This window comes from Paramisgurnus dabryanus, chromosome 15 (genome assembly GCF_030506205.2).
Source record: "Paramisgurnus dabryanus chromosome 15, PD_genome_1.1, whole genome shotgun sequence".
Lineage (NCBI taxonomy): Eukaryota > Metazoa > Chordata > Actinopteri > Cypriniformes > Cobitidae > Paramisgurnus > Paramisgurnus dabryanus.
The window spans coordinates 3,475,490-3,499,816 of NC_133351.1; the positions used below are offsets into that span (position 1 = coordinate 3,475,490).

Sequence of the window (24,327 nt, forward strand, 5' to 3'; positions counted from 1 at the left end):
AAGTTGAGTGTCCCTTTAAAGCAAATATTTCTCGCTGCATTGAACTTTGAGGGTTGTAACTTTGCAGATGTTGTTTATGCTAAAACAGCAACATTACACATTAACTGCAGTGGATTCAAAATTAACTTCACCTTTAAAGGGCACCTATTTCATTGCTTAAAAAACAACAATATTGTGTGTATTTGGTGTATTTGTTATGTCTTTGCGTGGTTTATGGTTAAAAAAAATTTTTCCACATACCGTACATTTTTGTAGCTCCAGATATTCTGCTTTCCTCAAACGCTCTGATTTTGTACAAAACTCATCGATCTGAAAAGCTCTGTGTCAATGATTGACCAGTTAATCTGTACGTTGTGATTGGCCTGAATACCTTTGATGTCAGCAGGAAATGTGACGCTCCTTACCATGTTTGAAAGATTCGCTTACAATGCAATGGTAACAGGAGTTAACTTACAGGCTGTGAGTCTGAAGCAGGAGAATTATAATAATCTCGGCCTTTACTACATCAACAATGCCAGGAAGTAAACTGTTGCCTACAATCCGTGTGTTTGTTGTAGTCCAAGAAAAGGAATTTACGTTGGAAACGATAACTCGCGTCATCGTTTACTTTGGGGTTTGTTTCATTTTGCATATCGTTAACATGTACTAATACACACTTACACACCAAAGGAAAAGTTAAATCGTGAATCGGGCCATAGTTGTTTTTTAACAATAAGAAATATATTTTGATACACAGGGAATATAATCAAGGCGTTTCATAAAATGAATAATGCTTGTGAGTTGGGAGAGACAGCTAGGCTAATGAGTATATGCATGTATATGTATAATGTACAGCCAGCTGGTTGTTGAGAACCACTGATTTAGAGGACTTTGTTAAAAAAAATAATTGTGGTATTTAACGGATTCTGCCAACAAACTGGTATTTCTAAATGGCCTGAGGCTGGGATTAAAGCATATTTGAAGTGTATGTATTTAATAAACGTATACTCCGTGCCAAAGGCATTCTGTCGTTTTCGACAAAGGTGGCTTTTAGCAGCTTTTGCATTTGAGCTCTTTCTATATGACGGCAAATGTGTAGAGAGCGTTCAGATATTCAGTTAAGCCCACTGTCACGGTGACAAGCCATACTGATCTTGGTCATCACGGTCCACTGCTCTTCAGAGAGAGGGAAATGAGGACAGAGAGAAGAAGGACAAAAAGACCTTTTGCGATCACAAGGTTTTGTGTCCTGTCCTAACAGTGAATATATTTAGCTCACCTTCCCTTCTCCACCCAGCGCTCTCTTGCTATTTCGGTGTCATTTGGATTGGTTTACAAACGTGTCCGGCCTTTTATTCCTGTCAGGCATCCCACCTAATTGCATTTTTAAGATGCCAACGTGTTTTCTTAATCCAAATTGCGAAAATAATTATTACTGGAGGATATTTTTTACACTGTCATCCGCTAACACATGGTCACAACGAATGTTTAAAGGTGGACATGCTTTCAAACATCGGCCTGTTTGAAGAGCGTGGCAAACAAAAAGCACCATCCTCATTTTCTTTTAATGAACACGGTAATGACAAATTCTGTGATGTAGAACACTTAATGAGGGGCATTAGCCTAGCCTCGGAGAAACTAAACAAGCATACTTGCTGAAGGGAAAAAAGTGCATTTACCGAGTCAAGCGTCTATCATTTTGTGATTGGTCCATTTAGTCCTGACCTGAAGCACTTTTGCTAATTTTAAAGATATATTCTTATTAGCTTCCTCTCAAGCAGCATGCCATGCTCGTGTGTATGTGCATCAGATCTCGAAAGGAAAAGGAGGTGCTGATCACATGGAAATTCGTAACTGTTTTACAAGGCGGCTGATTAGAAAAAAATAAAGCCCCACGCCTAAACCTAACCATCTTTTGTGTGAAAGCAGATCATACTAAAACGTATAATGAGATTTTACGAATGCATACAAATAAGCTGACTAGTTGTGTGCTAACAAGCTGTCAAATTTGAAATAGAAAATGTAGTCAGGGATCTGAGAAAATTGCTTTGATAATTTTGTCCTGCATTACTTTCGCCCCGGTTATCCCCTACATCTGTGCGCCAAATACATTTTATTTTTTAGTACAGTTAGTTAAGCAATATATACGGGTTTTGCGCAGCAGTTCACATCACTTCTGGTTCAAGTCTTTGCGTGTGCTTTATTCAATTTTGGGGTGGTTTCCCCGACAGGGCTTATCTTAGTTAGTCCCAGACTAAAATGCATGTTTGAGCTGCCTTAATTTGGAAAAACAACTTGTACTGAAGTATTTAAACATATATCAGTGCCATTTCAACCACACCCATCTCATTTGACTGGCTTGCTAAAATAAGGTAAGTTAAAGCAACACCAAAGAGTTTTTTTTTACCTTAAAATAACGTTTCCAAAAAAATTTCAGTTGTTTATCAACTCGAAACAGGGCACTTTCACATTCGCTTTGCAGCCCACTATCGGCCAAAAAGGCACTAAAGAAGTTTCCAAACGTTCCTAAAGTTTGAGTAAAAACTACAAAAACTTGCTTACTCGGCAGGTAGATATAAAAGAAAGATACCATAGCCTTCATGCAGCTTTTTAATTGTCAATTGGCAGAAAAGAAAAGGAAGGGTTTCATTTCGAAGGAGGCGAAACATTATTTACGACAGTGGTAATGGACAATTACGCTTCCAACCTGTAGGGGGATGAAGAGCACAAACTCTTTAGTGTTGCTTTAAATACAACTAATTTTGTCGGTGTGAAATAACACAGAAATCAAAATTAAAAGTTAGTTATATCTTCAATCTTCCCTTAAAGCTCAGAGAAGCTGTCAATCACTGTAAACAAAGACTGTAAACAAAGCTCGGGCGCACAAAAATAGCTGGGGCGCACCAGATAACACGTCAGCCACGTCACTGTAGTCACGTGACTTCAGTCTCGTGCACACGGTTATAAAAACAACAGCAACTTTTATTTTGTTTACAAAAATAATAATTATTAAAAGTTCTTTATTTTCTACATTTTTAGGAAACTTTCTTTTTACATTAAAAAAATGTATAAGACATTTTTATTTCAAGCATTGTATGCTTGTTTGAAATATGTAATAAAAAACATTAATAGCTATCTGTGTGTTGTTTCCTTATTTTAGAATTACAATGGTAGGGTTATGCACTTTTTCATTAGAAAATATAATCATGAACATATTTACAGTATAAGACAGTTTATCTTATTTTTATTCAGTGTACATAAGAGTTGCCTATACCGTTTTATCGGTAGATGCTTAGAGACATTTATTTATATATTACCTGTTTGCAAACTTTTTTTTTGGATGGCACATTTTCCTGACTTTTTTGACCTAAAGGGCTCGTTATAGTTGTTCGTAGGTCGTACGGCGTAGGTTCCATGTCGGTTTCCATTTATACTTTTGCGTCGCCGTCCGCTGGTAGGCAGTATCCACGTGTGTAACCACAGGAGCAGCATGACCGTCAAAGAAGAAGAAGCTTGGCAAGTTAACCCACAAACGAAGAAGAAACAGCAACTTGTTTGTGTATGATTGTGTATGATTTGAGAAGACTGGCAATGATGGAAGTAAATAAACAGCGACTTTTGTTGCAGTTTTAATTAAATCACTCCTCAACTTGGCCATTCTTTGTTTTCACCGACGCAAACGTAAATACCTATGACGCAGTGTTTTTACCTGACGGGAGGGGTTCTGGTGGACCAATCACAGCGCTTGTGGTCTGCGTAGGACTGACGCGCTGTTACAAATTTTGCAAAATTTATGTCCCTACTTGTCCCTACTTGTCAATTATGTCGACTACTTGTCATGTCCCTACTTGTCAATTATGTACAATGACACGGCCCATTTCTATAGAATCAAATTTCTAGCTAAAATGAAACTTATCACAAAAATGAACAATTGAACATATAGCAGCGTGATAACAACTACCTTAAAGGACCAAAACCAAAATTTCATTGGAAGTGTAAATTATTTTTCTATTTTGACCCGAGTCCCGTTCGTTTGCATGGATAGGGCGGGGTTTATGACTTGTACTGCAGCCAGCCACCAAGGGGCGATCAAAGAGCCAGCAGCTGCACTTTTCAAGATGTATGAGGCATACCCGTAATAGCTTGATTAAAGAGATTAGTGACGGGGTCACTAAAATAGGGTCATAAAAGCCACTTAGTATAGATTTATAAAGATAATAGTGATTAGCTTTTATTGAAGTGCTTATTCCTCCTAATATAAATAGAAGTACATTATCAACTGCAAAAAGATTTTTAAATGGAGCACAAAATAATTGACCATCTGTTTTGTGGTTGCTCTTACTATAATTTTCTTTCTTAAATACTTATACAAGAAAAGACAGATTAATAGCGCATGACTTGAAACTTAAATACAACATCAGGCCCACAGGTTGCAGTAAAGTCATGATGAAGTTGGCATTAGCAGCCGGACTGAGGATCTGTCCCAACATTACGTGCCAGAAACAGTTAGCTGGTTAAAAGGCTGTGACTCGCGACGTGGACGTAATGCAAATGGCCATGTAGTTGTCAAAGGAATAATTTACCGTAAAAAACAAAATGTCTGCTATCATTTCATTACCATGATATTTTACAAACGTATGCTCTGATACACAGAAGGAGTCTAGACATATCTCCTCTCATAGCAAAAGCATTGACAGACATAATAACTGTTCTCCTTTACTCACACAATGTTCACAGAAGTCATCATCTTCACAGTCTGAATGGTGAAAGCTCAGAGCCAGGTGTGTTATATCCACAGCCTAAATCTCTATTCGGTTCTCCGTCTCTCACACTTTTTCTCCCTCTCTCTCTGATCTGTCCCTGATGATTGTTTGCCATGAACATCTCGGGACTTTAATTTTTACATGTGTTTAGATTTGCGGTCTGTGATCATCTATGAAGCTCCATTTCTGTTAGGATTCAGGAGACTGCTGTCTATGTAGGTATCTGACAGCAATAAAACTCATTAGGTTTTATAACACGGACTGTTGTAAACATTCAATATACATTACCTGCTGAAAGTTGAGGAGAGCCAACTCAATGCAGGTCAGGAAGATTTGATATAGAAATGCTCACATGCGCTCTTCACAATCTATTCACAGTGCTAACTGATTATAAGTTAGCATAGGTATTTTTAACTTAAATAAAAGCATTGCTGGTCGATACATTAAATGTCCCATTTTCCATATTTTAAACTAGTCATCCATACTATGAGAAACCCAAAAGATTACTATTTAATTATAGTACTTTGTTAGTTGTAGATTACAGTTGTAAATCTCTAGATTACAGCATAGCCTGATTATTATCTCTACCAACTTTATGAAATGCATCATGGGATAGTTTTAAACAGTATTGAAGGAGTTCTCATCTGCTGCTTCTTTGCTGTCTGGTCCAGCACAACCACACAATTTCATGCCCTTAAGAAAATTAATCATGGTTTTACTGTAGTTAAAACAAAAAACATGGTTGCTATAGATAAACCAGGGTTACAAAAAATAACTACACTCTAGGTTATTTTTAAACAATGCTGAGTAAATATATGACAGAACACATGCTGGGTTGAAAAAAAACTTAAGGGTGTATGTTAAACCGTGCTTAATGTAGTAAAACCAAGCTTAAAACAACTTCCTGGGTTGTTTTAACCCAATTTAGTGGGTTGTTTTAATCCAAAATTGCTGGGTTGTTTTAATCCAAAATTGCTGGGTTGTTTTAACCCAAATTGCAAGGTTGTTTTAACCCAATTTGCTGGGTTGTTTTAACCCAAAATGTATGGGTTGTTTTAATCCAAAATTGCTGGGTTATTTTAACCCAAAATTGCTGGGTTGTTATAGTCCAAAATTGCTGGGTTGTTATAGTCCAAATTTGCTGAGTTGTTTTAGTCCAAAATTGCTGGGTTGTTTAACCCAAAATGCTGGGTAGTTTTAACCCAAAATGATGGGTTGTTTTAACCCAAAATTGCTGGGTTGTTTTAACCCAAAATTGCTGGGTTGTTTTAACCCAAATTGCTGGGTTGTTTTAACCCTTTGTTGGGTGAAATATAAACATTGTCTGGATTAACCCAGAGGCTGGGTAAATAGACACATTTCACAATGGCTATTTTACTTATACAGCACTATTAAAACAACACAAGTTAACCAATGTGCATCACAATCAAAAAACTAAATTAAGAACAAATAAACAATAATCCTAAAAATATGAAACACATTAAAAACACATACTAAAAGAACATACAGTACAAATACTTATCTAAAATTTGCAACTAATAATAAAGACCCAAAATCAAAAATTGCAAATAAAGTAGTTGGTGTCACATACTAAAAGGTAAAGAAAACAAATGTGTTTTCAATTTTGTTTTAAAAACCTGTACAGTTGGTGCGTCTCGAATACTGTTAGACAAACTGTTCCATATTTTTGGTGCTGCAACGGCAAAAGCACAATCTCCTTTTTGGTGTAAATGTGTCCTTGGTATTTTTAGTAAGTTCTCATTTGCTGATCTTAAAGTTCGTCCAGGCTGATGTTCAAATAAAGCTCAGAAAGATAGGCCGCGGTGCCAGTCCATGCTAGGATTTATACACCAATATAAGAATTTAAAAATCAATTCTGTGGTAGACTGGAAGCCAATGTAAAGAGATCAGGGTGGGTGTAATATGCTCCCGTTTCTTCGTACCCATTAAGAGTCTGGAAGCTGCATTTTTAACTTTTTGCAAGCGTGAAATAGATGTCTGATATTGCCTTAGCTCGATTCAAAATGGTAAGCTTGTAATAATGATTTTAATTCCAGTTGTACTGGTGGATTTTCGCGGGAAATTCAAGCACGTCTTTGCGTCATTACGTCCCTTCTGCACATATAAAGAAGGAGACCCGGCTAGTAGGTTATATTGCGTGTGAGGATGATGGAGGTGGATATCTGCAGAGCTTAGTTATATTAAAAGCTGTGACGCGGTGATTGACATTGTGTTCATCCGCGCTGTTTCGTGCCAATGTACAACCCACCTAAAGTTGATAATTTCACGAAAAGCTGCAATTGCAGATTTCGAACAGACATGGCGACAAAGAGGAAAACGCTCATTACAAATGATTAAGATCATTACAAACATAAAGCGTGCCCAAATCTCTGACTGCTAGTGCATTTATTTGTTTTTATGGTTTTACCCCAAAAGAGATAATTTGTGAGTTCATTCGTAATGTTTGAACGCTGTGCAATTTTTGTCACTCTATTCCATAATATATTAATAATTTGCAGTCATTTCGACTGATATTGTTACGTAAATGCTTTTTCCTGTTATTAAGGAGAAAGACAATCTTCTTGCAGATAAATCTTTCAGTTTTATTGGTCTTTTTATGGCAACGCAATCCAGCAAACGACTTTTCCTCACACGATCGTTTTATATCCTCGGCTCTGCCTGTTGTGTAGAAGATCTCGCCATCACCGAAGTGACATTTAGGCCCATTGTGTATTCTATGGGGGAGCCTGTAAGCAGTTTAAGAGCCGATTTCATCTCGGCAGGGAATGCTTCCCTTTCACTGGCCTGTCACTTGGATACCAGCAGAACGGTAAATATGATTAATCAACCTCCTTAATTAGCCAGAAGATCCATGCCAGTAGTCATCAGCTGTCAGCGGCAATTTATATCTTTACAATAACTTTCCATCTTGGCCGATTATGAAAAGAATGAATATTTCACTGCTGGAATTCTTTCATTGGTTAATGACGTTGTTTTTTTGTCATAGCTGTCACCGTGATGCTTAAACGGAGAGGCGCAGCGTCACGGTTTTCCAAATGCATTTTCAGACCAGTTTTCTGCAAATGAAACGCATTCATCATTCCACATGACAGGCTGTTTACAAACGAGTGCAATGGTTTTTACGGGCAGGGACAGTGATGTTAAAAGCCACAAACTGGTTTTCTTTTCTCAGAATGATCAATGCACGTTCTTGTAGAAATCTACAACCAAGCTATTGACAGAAAGGAATGTGTAAGTGTAAGATCTGTTTTGGGTGTGTGGGAACAGCCGTGCCAGTTTGTGAGATTCATTGGTAAAGCATTGTTGACGTCACAGTGTGCTGAAGTAACAGAAGAGTTTAGGTTGAACGATTAAGTGTCACATTCACAAACTCGAAACAAGTTGTTTTTCTTCCACCTCCATCACTTTACATGAATGGATCTGGAGCCATTCCCTTGTGCAGTGTAAACTTCCGACTTCCTATGTACTGTCAGAGAAATGGTCCGTAGCTGTCACTGGGCAGTACCCTGACAAAAAGCACATCTTTTACCTAAAAAGTTTGTATTGGTGCCTCAAATATACTTGGTACCAAACATATACATATCTGTACTTAATTTAATAAGGATCTTTGTTTTTTGTTAAATTATATGACTAAAGCTGTTACCTGTAAATTTAAATCATGTTTTTTTATTAAGTACTCGGTATCGGCAAGTACTGAAATGCAAGTACTGGTACTCGTACTCGTATTCCAAAAAAGTGGTATCGGTGCATCCCTAACAAATATGCGAATAGTTTGCCGCTTGAACAGTTTGAGTTTACTCGCTTCATTTGCGCGTGAAATTCTAGTCATCAAGACATTCACGCGGAAATTCGCGTCATGGGAGGGGCTTCTGCGACTCTGCTCGTTTCCTGTAATCACGTTACTACTAGAGCAAGCTCCTGATTGGTTAACGCGGCACGTTTTTACGCCAAAGTTCAAATTTTTCAATTCGCGCATTTGCTGCGGCAACACTCAATTCGCGGCATTCACGCGAACTAGATGTGCAAATGAGGCGGAATCGTGTCTACCGCATCGCACTTAAACACCTCATTCACACCACGAGACCTCCAGACACGCGGCAACGCATCTTCACATTGACTTAACATTGAAATCACTCGCGCTTGACGCCTCTACCGCAGCTGGTGTGAACGCAGCTTTATGTAAAGAAATGCAAAGTGCAAAATAAACAGTTGAGCTTGCCTCCTCTTTCTGGCAAGTTGCGCAGTTATTTTTAAACATGGGTATCCCTTACGTATCATGGGTAGCCATATCTATCATATTCCTTTTATTGGAACTTCCCTCAGAAAATCACGCACACATGTCAATCAAAGTAAGAGCGAGGATGCATTGGCTAATTTTATGAATTTGCACAAAGTGTATCATGCATTTATTTTACAAGGTTAATTTGTATTCATTCGTAAATTTTGTGCGATTTGCTTTTGCCCCGTGCTGTTGGGGTTATGAGTGGGGTTTCATTAATGTTTTTATTTTTAATAATAATAAATAATAATTATTTGGTACGTTTTTGCGTACGATTTCTTGTAAGATCCCATGTTGGTACTGCCCCGGTAACAGTTTTGGACCATTTTTAACTATTTTTTTCTGATGTGGTCATGTACAGTAAAATCTAGAAATATGAGGGGATGTTAAAAGTGATGTCCAGGCATGAAATACTAATTGAATTTTAAAAACATCACGGACAAGTCATTAAAGTTTTAATATATTTTTCTAATTATACTCGCCTCTACATAATGTTTTGCTCTGTTATGCTCCTTGTGTAAAATTGAGTAGAAAGAAAACAATGACGACTGGAAAAGCAATGGGAATTTAATGGTCAAAAGGTGTGCAATCACCAGCGTGTAGGCGCCATTAGTTTTATGAGCTCAGGGGTTTCACTGGGCGTACAAAATATCTGCGTGAGAGAAAAGCAGAGGCTATTATGGTGCTGTTGTACGCATGTCTTGGTTGTCAGGAGCGCAGACAGAATAATCAGGTCAAAAAACTGTTTCATTAGAGAAGATCTTATCTGACCTTTCAGCAACAAGGACCGCAGAACTCTAATTTCCCGTGAAATAGCACACATCAGTACGGCTGACATTTACATCGCAGGAAACCGGGAAATGCATACAGATGCAGACGTGGCGTTGAAATTAAGCTGTGTGCAAAAGTGAAACCCTGGAATGTGCCAAATTAGCCTTAATGGCATGGTGGATCATGAATACCTTATTAATTAGCAGGAAAATATTGCTGCCGTTTGCTAAGTTACAGCATGAGGGGACCAAGTAAGATTAATGGGACTCAAGCAGAATCAACTAAATAAAGTCTTTAATGAGGCCATGAATATTTTATTTGCCTACCGAATCAGATGCATTTTGCATTGTTTTGGACGCGGGGCCAATTAAATAGATGCTCCTCATCATCATTTTAATCATCTGGATGGGTGATGATGGTGTAGATGCTTGCTGTCTTTTTTGTCTGCTGTATGTTGAACAGAAGAAAAAAGAAATACAAAGGAAAAGAGAGAGAAGGAGAACAGAATTAAATTATGGTATATTAGAAGTCCCTCATTAACATCATGCAATACATTAATACTTAGTATTATATATAATAGGGGTGTAAATCATTCAGTTCATATCGATTTTCTCCACCGGCGATGCGATATTTGCTAATGCATCAAACGCTTTTCGATGCAATTACAATTAAATTCGATTCATTTATCAATACTTTAATATTGCGTGCCTAGTTAAGCAGTTAAATTTTTACTTACAATGCAAGCGACATAACATGAATGTTTAATTAAACTTTAAAAATGGCACAATATCTGCCCCAATTGGAACATTTACAACAACTAACAAAAATACACTTTTATAAATAAAGAAATATGAATAATAAGGTCAACGTGTCACATAAAATCAAGCTTATGATGACCACCATCAAAGTCTTTCAGTATTTTGTGCCAAAATGTGCAATAGTGACAATCACTGAGGTAGTTGTAGAAATAAATAAATACATTTTAAAATAAATTAATATAAAAATAAAGCTGTTAAATCTTAAGCATTTGATCTGTCACACATCTTTAGATCTAACAGTCAAACAAGTGCTACAGTCGTCTCTTTTGAGAGATTTTTCTTTAAAAAATCTACTGTTTGCATTTGCATGGACAATATTTCCTGCCGTGCTAAACACACACTTGTCTTCTGTCTCTTTTGCTGTGTTTTTTGTTGCTGCATCGCATTCATTTGTTGACACTACAAACAAAAATAATAAAAAATGCCTGCTTTGGCATAAATGCATAGATGGATGTTACGTCAACGAATGAGGATTCTCAATAAAAGTTCTTCATATGGATATTTTATGTGTGGCATCGATACATTGTATCGTTAGAAATTTAATCGATCCATATTGATGTATCGTTACACCCCTAATATATAATAATAAGTGTACAAGTGAGAATTGTCTTAGTAATTCACTTTTAACTTTTTCCCTGCCATTGACGAGTTATCAATTCAGATAAAAATTTACATGAAAAACGTGTTCCTGGTGAGTTTTTATGTTTATCTGTGTTATGTTTTATGTTAATACCGCGATTATCCACTAGATGGCACATAAAAAAAAAAACGGAAGCAAAAAATTATTTATTAATTTTATACTCTGTGTATGTTTTGATAATCGTTCTGAATCTGATCTCTAACAAAATTCCTTCACAAAAATTCAATTATTTCAGCCTTTTGCTAAAAAAAAATATTTTTGAAGAAACCTACACATATTAGTACCTACCCATAGTTTATAAGAACGTTTTCCTGTTTTGTTTGTTTGTTTATTGTTTGTTTGAAAGCAGAGGATCTGTTCTTTCATTTGATATATTTGCAGGTTTATATATTTTTAGAAAAAAAATAATTCCATAAAGGCATTTTGTGAAACTTTTGTGAAAATCACAAAAAAATGCTGGCGGTCAACTTAAAAAAAAAAAAACAATGAGTTAAGTGTATTGAACTCGAGAAGCTACCCAGGGTTTCCCGCAGAAAATTTGTTAGTTAAGGTGGTAGGGTTGGGCGAGTGGGCGGGGCAGAGGGTGTGGCAATCAAAGGGACGTCATGATGAAAATTAAAATATTTTTATTTAAAACACTCAAATAAAACTTAATTTTGAAGAAACTATGGCAGAAAATGAAAACATACTAGATTATTAATGAATTAATTTTTTTTAACAGATACCTCTAACTGGAATAGCTACGTGATGAAGTGAAACTAAAGGGTTAATAAACACAAACTAAAGCAGATGTTGTAGAACGTCTGGCGAACGATGATAGATAGCGCAAACAATTTAAAAACTGATTATTTCCCACTATTACTTACATTATCTTAAAGTAGTGTAGCTACTCTAGCATGTAAATAATGCACATAAATAAAGTGAGCATGAGCGCTCAACAATTATATCGAATCAACAGGCACGTGAAACCTAGCTAGCAGGTTGCTCAAACAACAAAATCACCAGCTAACTAACTTTAATTTGCAAGAACTATAGACTAATACAATAACAGGCTTACATAAACCCAAAACATAAGTCCACTTACAGTACAGTTCTCACGGATACGTGTTTTACCAACTTGCTATCCTCCAGACAGTGACAGATCACGTCTTTATCTAATTTTGGCCGTGTGGCGCGTGTGCACGCTCGTGGTGTGAAGTGCGTCCGTGCTATTCTCCGAGATGTTTTATCAACCGGCTAGTTATCCTCCAGACAGTTATGGTCCGGACCACGTCTTTCTCATTTCCGCCGTGTGGCGCGCGTCTCCACTCGCGGTGTGAAATGCGTACGCGCTATTATCTGAGATGCACTTGACGGCCTTTTGTGCAGCAATTTTTTTTTTTTGGATGACCTAGTTAAGGCGGTAGGGTTTCCAAGCTTAGGCGGGCCGCCTGCACTGAAATGTGCTGCGGGAAACCCTGCTACCTGATGAATTGACAAGAGTACATTTCTATAAATTCTTGAGAAAGGATTGCTACTTTGAAGATGCTGAAGTATAACAAGTTTTGATTTACTTTGGACTTTTCGTCCCAGCATAATTCCCATAGTCACAAGTGTTATTACGTTTTCTGTGTTGCTTCCGAATATGAACTGCTGTCAGTGGAGAAAATGGCTTTTTTCCCCAGAACAGTGCACTTTTGTCGTCTCTGCTGCCAAGATCTAGAATTACTGTGAAAGTCACATCAGCCGGAGAGAACTGATGGCAGATAGCATATGAAATATTATTCCTGTCTCTTTAAGAGATCACCTCACCGTGAGCCGTCCACATCAGTCAGAGCATCTCTGATCTTCTCACAGCGCTCACGATGGACCTTCTAAACAAAGCAGCTTTAATAATCAATTGTTCCAGTCACACAGTCTGACAGACTCATAAAGGAAAGCAGTCATTCATCTCTCATCCATCCCATCTGTGTCATCTGCTCACCCCGGTCTGTCACGTCGTCCTGTCTTCATTCATTCTGCTTAACTTCCTGTTTCTCTCTCTCTCTCTCTCTCTCTCTCTCTCTCTCTCTCTCTCTCTCTCTCTCTGCGTTCTGTATTTAATAGCTTTCTTCTGCCATTGGAGCCCCAAAAATTGCAGTTTAGAACTTGTTAGACCCAGATCTTAAGTTTTTTTAAGTTAAAGAGGACATGCACACCAAAGCCTTTACACCGGCATATGTTTTTAATTGTTTCCAATAAATTTTTCGCGCTGATCACCCATTTCTTACGTGCTCAGCACTGAGTGCCCATGTGAAAATTTTTACAATTTGTGTGAAACGCTCAGCTCGCCAATGTCACTTTTCACTCAGCCATCCAATCACAGAGGAGCAGGACAAATATCACAACAACCAACTGGGATCAATGACAAAGCAGAAGTATCATTGCAATCAAAGTGCTTACCTAAAAAATGCTGGCAAGCACCTAGGGCTGTTGCTGAAAACGCAATCCTGTATTACCGCACTACTGAGAAGCTTAACCGCATGAATGACAAGTAACCGCAACAACCGCGCTTTTCACGTTAAATTCATATATAGCTATGCCCTTCTTGTTTTTCACATCATACATGTATAATAAAGGCCAAATAGACTGTCAAGAGTTAAGAGAAATATTGTTTTTCAAAATACTATGCTATTCAATAACACCGGTTGCTTTATTATTAACTGACTGAAGACTTGACTCTTACCTGGGCATTTTGATATGAACGTTTTTCATTAACAGTATCTGCATGAAACATTATAAACATTGATGATCATCTGCCGACTCGACTGTTTTAGGGCATCCTTTATGTTACAGAGAGTCCGCCTAATTAACGGCTTTTCGTTTTGTCCACGTCAGCTAAACGTTTTTGTTCTGTAATTTGTTCTCGCATAGGCTATATTTCTACATATTTTCGACAAAGTAACACTCGGGATATAATGTTAGTTGTTATAGATAGCATTTAAGCTTGTTCTGAAATGATGACAAATCAGTCTGACTAAAGATGATCTTTCCAGCTAAATTTAGCCAAAATAATGATTTATTCATTTATAAACACACATTAATTTATCTACTAATATACTATTGAAAATGCCATAAATAAATATTTACAGGTGCATAAATAGGCTACTGTCTAGTTTTAATTTCTTTAAGACACAGCTGTGTTCTGTATTTACCAATGCTCTGTAAATTTGCACTTAAAAAACCTTCTTGTTAAGAAATTGTACTTATTTTTTTTTTCAAAAATATATTTAGCTCTAGTTTAGCTTGTTTAAAATTATATAGTTATAGCTATATTTTTTTCTCATAAGGGGAAAGACATATAACCTACCCTGCTTCTACATCGGTGCACCTCGTTGTTCTGGATTTAAATAATAATTTTATTTAAGTAAAAAAAAGGCAAAATCGTATAGCGCGCTAGTGAGCCACGCAAAATCGGGACAGCCCTACAAGCGCTCACATTTGGCATCAACCTGACGTTTTCAGTCGCGTTTAAACAGTTTGGTGTACATGCCCCCATACTGTATGAAGGTCTTTCTATGTCAGCCATATTGTCTGTCGAACATTTTTTGCTCAGATCTTCTTTTTCTCTCACATACGTGACTTCTGTAACTATTAATCGTGTGTTCCATTAAAATTTCTGCCTGAAATCGATTCTGAATCGCAAGGCTGCGATTCTGTGTTTCATGCACAGCTTGTGCGTATACAACAGCATTTGTTCAGTAGGAAGTCCTTATCAATCTAAAATCATTATGAGTCAGAGTCGTTTATAACTTCCATTTAAAAAAAGCAACACTAATCATTTAAAATATTCTTTATTATCATGAAACTACCTGAAACAATCTGAAGAACAGCGATATAAATATTCCTGTAGACATTTCCTGGAATAGCGTTTGTAATGCTACTTCTTCTGTGGCACAAAGAGAGTTTCTGCATGATAGCGCCCTCTGGCGTTGGGATGTGCCGGCATTTCACCGTAATTCATTCAGATTCATTAATTTAGAAAACGCGCATTTGCACGATTAATCGTTGCAGCCCTATCGTAAAGTGGGAAGTCATCATAGGTCCCTGTGCATGTTTGAGATTCTGCCTCTGGTGGTCACATCATGGATGTTAATAAAATGGGTTTTAAAACAGCTGATCTTTAAATCATAATTCTGCTATCATCTCCTTCTTTGGAGCTCAGCTACATTAAAATGGATCTGCCACTGCTGCGCTTGGCCCATAATTGCTGCTTTCAGCTACATTTTTCTCATCCTTCTCTCAGCCCCTTTAATAACCTCTTGTCTTTTCTCTACAGATGGTTGGAGAACAGCGGAGAGACTGTGGAACAGAAGGAATGGATCATGTCTAAGGTAAGATATAGCTGGATGCTTGGAAATGCAACTAGAGGTCTTCACAAGGTCACTTAGATCTAAAAACTGGAGGTCTGACCGGAGATCCGAGCTGGTTTGTGTCCTCGGACACGGGTCGCGTATAATAATAGTGGCATTGGGTCTCAGGTAATTTAAAATGAATGTGTTTGTGCTGAATAAACCTAAGACCACCCGAACAATCTTGTGTGTGCATCCATGAGAGCGCTTGCGACATTGTGGGACTGGCGGTATAGGCTAATTTTTGTTAAGACGAACCTGTCAATGAATTTTAAGTGTACATTTTAGTGATAAGCTTGGTGTTGTTGTCAGATAATAAAGGAAAATAAATGGAGCAGCGGGCCAAATTTGTTGCAAGGCCACTGGGGTATTTTTCTGTCTGATGGTGCGTTCGGGGCTGCAGACTGCATACACATCGGTACCGTTTACATTTGGGTCCAATTGGGTTAAAAAAATGCCACTTGTGCGTGTTGGACTCGGGTCTAATTTTCTTAGGTTTGTCTTGGGTTGGGTTTTTCTTTAAAAAAAAAATATATTTATGCATGTCGGTTTCGGGTAAAAAGTGATTCCCTTTTATGTTATTCAATCTATATAAAAAAACTTTTGTATAATAGGAAGCAAAATAGACTCTGGGCTTTTTAGTGCCTTTCTTTGTGCTATTGACTTCAGAAAATACCTGTCTCCTTTCGATGCAATTTTTATGAGGAGAAAACTTTGAAAGATTGACCTTCAGATGTAGCCTTGTGATGTTTTATCTGTTTTTCCTATTGTTTGTAGAGAGAACACTAAGATACAGAAATGAATTTAAATGGCCTAAAGTCTTTCACAAAATTAAACTTTACCTCGGGTCTCTGGCGGAAATCATAACTGCAAATGAGTTATATTTTCTGGTTTAAGAAATCTGCCGGGGTTGCATATGTTTTTTTAGCATGCACACGCAGTGATGAGCAGCGATGTGAAAATATTTATTTATAATGCGAGTCAGTGAGTTTCTTAACTCCGTAGATCATGACACCTACCAGGAGACACACATACACACCAATGCATCACTGGTCGCTTTCGATAAAGTCTGGCAAATGTGTAAGATTCATTACTCTGACTGTATATAAAATTATCCCAGAGTATTAACTTAATAAATGGTTGACTCTTTTCATATTTCTTTCAAATTAGATGGTTATACGAGATTTAAGAGATCATAGTTGACTGTGGCTTCAGTGTACCATAAAGTTATAATATCGCAGGGGCGTATGCGATTTGGAAGTGTGTGTGGACGTATGGTATTTTTATCCGTGCTTCCACTAAGGAGCAATTAACATTCATTAAACCATCAGCCACACTTTAAGAGTCACTGGGGGAGAGCTCTCATTTTACCATTTGATTTTTCTTTGTCTACAAATAGAACAGAACAGAGAGGATTGGAGGAGAAGTCTGTCAGCTGGGACTTCTCTAAAGCCATTGGGCAAACTAGTTTTGCTCATTAAAAACCTTTGGCTTTGTTTCATATGCTGGAGTTTTCATTGTAAGCGGCACTGTGCGTTTCCCAAATTGCCAAATGGGCACGCAGCTAAATGTTTTGGGTATTAAAATGTGCCTGTCAATAAACCTTTTGCAACGTGAGCGGCATCCAGTTAACCATCTTGGGAATGAGTATGCACAAAACAATTCAAAATATGATTGCCGTGTGGGTGATTATGTAATTGAATGTACATTTGATGTCCAAAGTTAGTCATTATTTTAGCCTTTTACGAGTGGTTATAGTTTTAAAGGGAACATGTTATGCAAAGTCCACTTTTGCAAGGTGTAACATTAATGTGCCTCTTTTTTTAATCCCCATTAAACCAAAGCAGTCTTATTAGACATGCTGTTTTGGTTCTGACTCTTGTTAATGTGATGTCACAATGATAAAGCCCCATTCACAGCTGCACTGGCTGACTGGTTAATTTCACACGAAAGCTTTTCTTAATGTCTTAACTAAACAGGGTTCCTGCGGGGTCTTAAATGTCTTAAATTTAGAATGTTAAATTTAAGGCCTTAAAAAGTCTTAAAAATGCCCTGATTTTTATCCTAGGTCTTAAATTTGATTTATCCAAGTCTTAAAGGAATATTCCATTTTCTTAAAAGAAAAATCCAGATAATTTACTCACCACCATGTAATCCAAAATGTTGATGTCTTTCTTTGTTCAGTCGAGAAAAAATTATGTTTTTTTAGGAAAACATTGCAGGATTTTTCTCATTTTAATGGACTTTAATAGAGCCCAATATTTAATACTTAACTCAACACTTAACATTTTTTTTTCAACTGAGTTTCAAAGGACTCTAAACGATCCCAAACGAGGCATAAGGGTCTTATCTAGCAAAACGATTGTCATTTTTGACAATAAAAATAACAAATATCCACTTTTAAAGCACAACTTCTCGTCTAGGTCTGGTCCAGCGTGACCTAACGTAAATGCGTAGTGACGTAGGGAGGTCACGTGTTACATATATAAAACGCACATTTGCGGACCATTGTAAACAATAAACTGACACAAAGACATTAATTAGTATCATTTGACATACAACAACGTAGAAACGGTCCTCTTTCAAGACGCTTGTAAACACTGGGGCGGAGTTTCGCGTTCGTCCTCTGTGACCTCTTGACGTATTGCGTGGGGTCACGCTGGCGCATCACGACCGGATCTAGACGAGAAGTTGTGGTTTAAAAGTGCATATTTTTTTATTTTTATTTTAAAAAATGACAATCGTTTCACTAGATAAGACCCTTATGCCTTGTTTGGGATCATTTATAGTCCTTTGAAATTCCGTTGAAAAAAACTGTTAAGTGTTGAGTTAAGTTTTAAATGTTGGGCTCTATTAAAGTCCATTAAAATGAGAAAAATCCTGCAATGTTTTCCTTAAAAAATATAATTTCTTCTCGACTGAACAAAGAAAGACATCAACATTTTGGATGACATGGTGGTGAGTAAATTATCTGGATTGTTCTATTAAGAAAATGGACTATTCCTTTAAATTTCTTACCTCCGTTCATTCCTGAAAAGCGTTGTCTGCAGAAAATAAAATAGTAATTTCAAACGCTGAAGAAATAATCAGTGGCGGAGACAGAAAGTGTAATGGTGGGTGGGTCTCTAAAAACAAACGTTTTGCACTTTGTACGTCATAATCTACGCAAATCGTGCCATAAGCTATATTTCAGGTGTTGTGAACTGACTGTATACTGTGGGTTTGGCAAAGAAACAAACCTTACATTTAGTTTTGTATAAGCAAAAATCTTTTCTGGGTTAATTTAACCAACTAGCCGTGGCTTACCTGAGAAAAATCAACTTAAACAGTCTAAAGCTTTTCTAAAGATACTATTGTCTCTATTCACCTGAATCAGATCTATTTTGAACCAAAAGCAGTAGCTCATTTGCATTTAAAGGTACATACATAAAATCATCAACTTTTTTGCTCCCGCCCAAGTAAGGGTGTTTTTTCAACCTGCGATGATCTGTGGGGTATTTTGAGCTGAAACTTCACAGACGCATTATAGGCACACCTGAGACTTATATTACATCTTGTAAAAATATTGTCCCTTAAATTATTTTAATGAGTTGGTACTCATGGTCACGTATAACAAGATGTCACACGCACAAATTTCTATAAATAGTATTTCGTGTCCGTTGCATGATTTTCATTTTATGTATTGTTTTTTTATTGTTTTCTTCCTATTTTCTTACCATTGTCAATTGGGCTTGGGGATAGAATCACTTTACAAGCGACAATGATTTTAAAAAAGGAAAAAAAATGAGAGAACAATACATAAAATGACACCATAAAAAGAAAGTCGTCCCACGGACACGAAAAACTACTTATAGAAATTTGTGTGAGTGATATGAAAAAGACTTTCATTCTCAAATCTGAATTTCATGCCTTGGACACAAATAAATTAATAACATTTTTGTGACTATAACATGACTTAACATGTGTTTGTTTCTCTGTGTCTGACTGTATGTTCTGTTACATCAGTGGTTTTCAAACTGGGGGCCGCCAGATGGTGCCAGGGGGGCCCCAGATTTATGACATTTTATAAAATACATTCATTTATCATGAATTCTGTGTAATTAAAAATAAAAAATAATAAGCCAACAAACCAACAGCACTACTAGGTATAATTTTATATGTTTTGTTTAATTAAATATTGTTTAATACACTATGCATTTTCTCTGATCAAATAGCTATTAGATCGTAAAAAGGCCAAGTGTAAATGCCCCCCAAAAGTTTTCAAGATGGATTTAAATCAGATTGCTTAAACCACTTCAGGAGGTGGTCTGGGACGCAGTTCAAATAAAACTGGACATGTGTAAATGCATCTGGTTGATGAAGTCACATATGCAACCTGATCTCACAAAGTTCGGAATTTTTTGCTCATTTTTCCGTGGCATTCTCACGGATCTTCGCATTTTTCCGTGGCCCTGCTATGGACTGTCTTTTTCCGTGGCATTCTCACGGATTGGTTACTCAACTGCTTTTTCCTATTTTCAAACCATTTTCGCTTCGGTTTAGGGTTACATCTTGTGTTTACGTTAGTATGTCACTTTAACTATTGGTTTATTCTATTTTTTCTGATTTATTCTTTTATATTTTCTAAACTTTAAATAATTGTCGCCTGGCGTTAGGGTTAGAGTTGGGTTTGGGAAGGGATGTCATTTCATGTAAATCTAACCCTAAACCGAAGCGAACATGGTAAGAAAATAGGACAAAACAGTTGAGTAAATCCGTGAGAATGCCACGGAAAAAGACAGTCCGTAGCAGGGCCACGGAAAATGTGGAGATCTGTGAGAATGCTACGGAAAAATTAGCAAACATTTCTGTGACTATCCCACCGAAATTTGTGAGATCAGGCGTCAGCGCTTTACCCAAAAACTTTGATAGTGTTTTGTGAAGCGCTTATCCCCCTGTCATGGAACTGTACAGTAAATCATCATGCAGTCTCAGTCTCCTGTTGCTCTGTACTGAGCGCTCCTGCTCATGCCCCTGCCTTTTTTGTATAAGCTTCGCTTTTTGAAGGTGGAGTAATGTTTATTGCATTTGCATTTTGTGCCGGAATAGAAGATCAAATTGATATCCATTCAGCCAAGACTACACATTTTTGTAAGTGTAAATGAAACCGTTTTAAAGGGGGCATATCATGAAAATCTGACTTTTTCCATGTTTAAGTGCTATAATTGGGTCCCCAGTGCCTCTATCAACCTAGAAAATGTGAAAGATATCAACCCAGTAACTTAGTTTTGGTAAACCATTCTCTGCAAGCATGTGAAAAACGGCACTGCCATTTAGTGCAGAGATCAGCTCATTTGCACCTACAAAGTGGCAATTTTAACATGCTATGATAATTTAATATTTGATATTTTAAGCTAAAACTTCACATATGTTCTTTGGGAACTGCAAAGATTTATCACATCTTTAAAAAGTCTTGTGAAATGTCCCCTTTAATAAATCTATGGTGACCTAGTGGTGCACATACTGCAACATTTGAAAAGCAAATGTAAGCTCACAACACAACGAAATAAAGCAACAACATAACAAAATAAAGACACAACACAACAAAATAAGACCACAACACAACTACCAAGTACATAATGTAGAGGTACTCTGTTGTTATAAATAAGGATGCTGTAATTTTTATTTGTGACGTGGTACATTGCGTGTTGTTATCCAAAGCGTTAACGTTGTTTACAGAAGCAAAGCATGTACACCGTTATAGAAATCTTTTTCCATTCATTTCAACATAAAAACACATGTTCAATAAAATGCATATTATTGGAAAAATGGACCATGAAGCACTCAGCAAGGCTTAGCATGTAAACTCTAAATGTACATTTAAAAGACGACATACTTAATGATGTTCGGGGATATCTGTGGAGGTAGTGTTTCAGAGTCTGCAATCCATCCAATCCAAATTATGCAATAGACTCAGCTCATTCAAATCAATGCTTTCAATAGTCTTTCATTTGTCCATATAACGTTGTTTGTCATTGACATTTCACTTGTCCCTGTTCAGCACACTTTACTTTCTCTCCAATTGCATATTTTTCTTTCTCTATCTAGATTTAAATACTTTCTGCATATAAAACATTAGACAGAGGGCAAGCAAAACAATAACACTAGCAGAGCGCGACCTTCCTAATATGGCGGCGGCGTGGTGCTGTGGTTGGGAGCATTTCCGTTGTGTTGTTGCTTTTTCCATTGTGTTGTGGCTTTATTTTGTTCTTTCGTGGCATTATTTTGTTGTGTTTTGGCTTTATTTTGTTGTGTTGTAAGCTTACGTTTGCTTTTCAGATGTTGCAGAATGTGCACTGCAGGGCCACCGAAATGACCAGGTGTAAAAAGCCCAGAGTTTGACAGTAACAGAATTGACACTTAACTAGACAACAGGAAATCAGGATTTTCAGAAACTTTTACTGAAAATATTATCTTGGCAATAAGTACCAAATTATTTGAAAAAAAGCAGGACGATTTTTGAAGCCAAATGTACCTGCAATTATATAATCATCACTAGAGCCCGACCGATTTATCGTTTTGCCGATTTTATCGGCGGATATGAGCCTGTCGCAGATATATCTGTATCGGCGTATAAGCCGCAGATATGAAGCCGATATAATCATCACCCGTGTGCTTCATGTTTTGGCATCTGTTTCTTCTTTGCATACAGAATTTACGCCTACTGTGCACTGTATACATATGAAGTACTACTAGAGAAACGCATGCTATGGTCTTAGTATGCCAAACACTCAGTGCTGGTGTGTCTACTCAAACAGATTGCAGCTCCACTTGTGATGTTGAAATGACACACTTCAGCTTCAAATAAGCGGTATCTTAACACTTTCTTTTGGGTGTCTGTGCTGTGGAGATAGAAAACACTTTTCTCATATTGATTGTCTAGCTGTTACCCTCTTACTGTCATTGTTGTCTCTCTGCCAGAATGTGATGTTTGATAGGTTACAGGAAAGCTTGTTGCCCTGTCGTTGGCTTGCTGGACTACAGTATGTTGGCTGGATTTGAGCTGCAGAGGTTACTAACGCTGGATTTACATCGCAAATCTTGATGCCCAATTCCGATTTGTTCCCTTTTTATCCTTTTTTAAAACGACCCGCTTACATCATCTTTTAAAAGCCACTCGTATCTGATATCTGCATTTGACAAAACAATTCAAGGTATACATACTGACCCAAAACAGTTTCACCCCACGGAAGTAGTAAAATGTTGAGAATGCAATGGACACGAACAAAATGCACAAGACATAAAACTTCAGCATTAAGGTACATTCACATTATAAGCGACTTTGTCGCTGTGTGTCGCTCGTCTCTTTGAAAAGATGCGTTTCTAAATCTGGTTGTCATAAATGAGTAATGTCCACTTCAGTAACTGACGAGAGGCTGATGAAGTGAACTCCACTGTTTCGTTCTCAATGGTAGTCGTCCCAAAAGTCGCTCATAATTTGCATAAAGTTGAACATTTCTTACCTTTGTTGCACGACTGGATGGGGAGTGTCCAACAGTCACTGTCGCTCGTGTCGCCGGAAGTCGCCAAGCTTCCATTGAAATCAATGAGATCACATCACTCTGCTACTGCTTGTCGCTGCTAGTCTGAATGCAGCTTTACTCTGCTAAATGGAACCGTCCTCCTCCGTTGGGCGGGTGGTGTCCACCTGAGTTGACGTCATTTGCTAGTGTTGCATTTCCAATGGCGCACGACATATCTTGAGATGGGAATATCCGATCTGTCCGCTTGCATTGCACATGCGAATGCATGCATGTATCCGAATTATGTTCCACATATGAATAAGGCCCGAAACCGATCGGAGAATATCAGAATCTATGCACATTTTCATGGGTCATATCCAATCTGTGCCACATGAGGGAAAAAAATCGGAATTGAGGAGGGGTGTGTTGGTTCACAGATGGGACAGTTTTTGAGGCACGGATCAGATCACTTTTTTCGAATCTGCATAGAAAAGGGTTGGGAAAAATCTAAAAAGAAGAACAAATAAAGAAAATACAAACATTTATAGAAAAGATCAAAGTTGCACATTAATTAACTCTTTCACCAACATTGACAAGATATCTCGTCAATTAAGAGAAAACGCTTCCCCGCCAATGACGGGATTTTCCGTCTTTCCGCAATACCGCTATTATCCACCAGGTGGCGCCCTTCCGCAACTTTTTAAAACCGGAAGTATTGCCCTATGGCAAGCGGCTGCATGTCTGTGTCTGTTTTAAAGATCGCTCTGAATGGGATCTCTATGAAAAGTCCGTCACAAAAATGGAATTATTTCTGCTTTTTGCTCAAAATGTGGTGTTTTTGCAGAAACCTACCCAAATTCAAAAGCTGATTACAAAAGAACCACTTAACTCATTCACCGCCTGCCTTTTTGAGAAAAGTTGCCCACCTGCATTTTTGTGATTTTAACAAAAGTTTCACAAAATTCCTTGCAGGAAAAATTATCTTCTATAAATATATAAACATACAAATTATATCCAAATAAAGAACACACCTTCTGCTTTCAAACAAACAATAAACAAACAAACAAACAAACAAAATAGGGGAAAAAACGCTTCATTATATATTTACTTTTTCCACTTAATTTAACCACTGAAATATGGATATTTCTCTTCAAAAATACAACATTTTGAGCAAAAAGCTTAAA

General features: G+C 37.3%; 1 protein-coding gene across 2 annotated transcripts in view; it reads left to right on the top strand.

The window, feature by feature from the left end:
* b3galt1b (UDP-Gal:betaGlcNAc beta 1,3-galactosyltransferase, polypeptide 1b) overlaps positions 1-24,327 on the top strand; it is a 245,013-nt gene that overhangs the window by 118,344 nt on the left and 102,342 nt on the right. For both annotated transcript variants that reach the window (XM_065252322.1, XM_065252323.2), the window contains exon 2: positions 15,569-15,623. The gene's annotated coding sequence lies outside the window, so the exon portion shown is untranslated. The remainder of the gene's footprint in view (positions 1-15,568; positions 15,624-24,327) is intronic.